This window comes from Orycteropus afer, unplaced genomic scaffold (assembly GCF_000298275.1).
Source record: "Orycteropus afer afer isolate SDZICR_OR568_19922 unplaced genomic scaffold, OryAfe1.0 scaffold00123, whole genome shotgun sequence".
Classification (NCBI taxonomy): Eukaryota; Metazoa; Chordata; class Mammalia; order Tubulidentata; family Orycteropodidae; genus Orycteropus; species Orycteropus afer.
In genome coordinates, this window is record NW_006921710.1 from 3,630,711 (window position 1) to 3,631,855 (window position 1,145).

The window sequence follows — 1,145 nt, forward strand, 5'->3', positions numbered from 1 at the left end:
ATCAGGTTCCCTTCTTAGGAATTAGAACTAGAAAAACTGGAATAAGCTATTTGGTGGTGGCCCTGGACCAGGTACCAAAGGTGGCCTCTGTACACTAAAGTGTTCATAGTACTTATATCTATGTGGGTTATATATAAGGATTTTTTTTTAAGTGTTGGTTTTATTACTATTATTATTATGGTAAATATATAGGTAACAAAACATTTGCTGTTTCAACACTCTTCATATGTACAAAACCAAAAACCAAACCCTCTGCCATCGAATCAATTCCAACTCGTAGCAACCCTATAGGACAGAGCAGAACTGCCACATAAGGTTTCTGAGCTTTACAGAAGCTCATCTTTCTCCCACGGAGCAGCTGGGAGGTTCAAACTACTGACATTTTGGTACAGTTCAGTGATAAAAAGAGCTCTGGTGGTATAGTGGTTAAGGCATTTGGCTGCTAGTCAAAAGCCAGTGGTTCGAACCCACCAGCTGCTCATGAAAAAAAGATGAAGAAGTCTGCTTCGTAAAGATTTACAGCCTTGGAAACCCAACAGGGGTCGCTATGAGTCAGAATTGACTCGAGGGCAGTGAGTCTGGTTTTGGTTTTTGTGATACTAAATAAATTCATCATGTTGTTCAACCATCATCATTATCCATTCTTGAATTTTCTCATCACCCTTAGCATATATGAGGGTTTCTTTTTAAAATAAATTTTATATTAAGGCTTTCTTTTTAAATATATATTCTAATAGCTCTATGCTGAAAAAGGATTTCTTGTGTATAAAATAATAATAGAAGCTTCATAGTGTTCGTTATTGTTAGTTGCCATATGAGTTGATTCTGACTCATAGCACCCCCATGTGTGCTGAGTAGGGTTTTTAAGGCTGTGACCCTTTTGAAGCAGATTGCCAGGTCTTATTTCTGAGGCCCTTTAGGTGGGTTTGAAGTGTTAACTCTTAGGTTAGTAGTCCAGCTCTTAACCATTTACACCACCCAAAGACTCCTTCAAAATAGTGTAGGGTTCCTAAACAAAATATTGGCAAATCCAGATCTCAAAACCTACTATACAGCCACAGTAGTCCAAACTGCCTAGTATTGGTTTAATGACAGATACATAGACCAATGGAATAGAATTGTGAACCCAGAAATGGATCCATCGA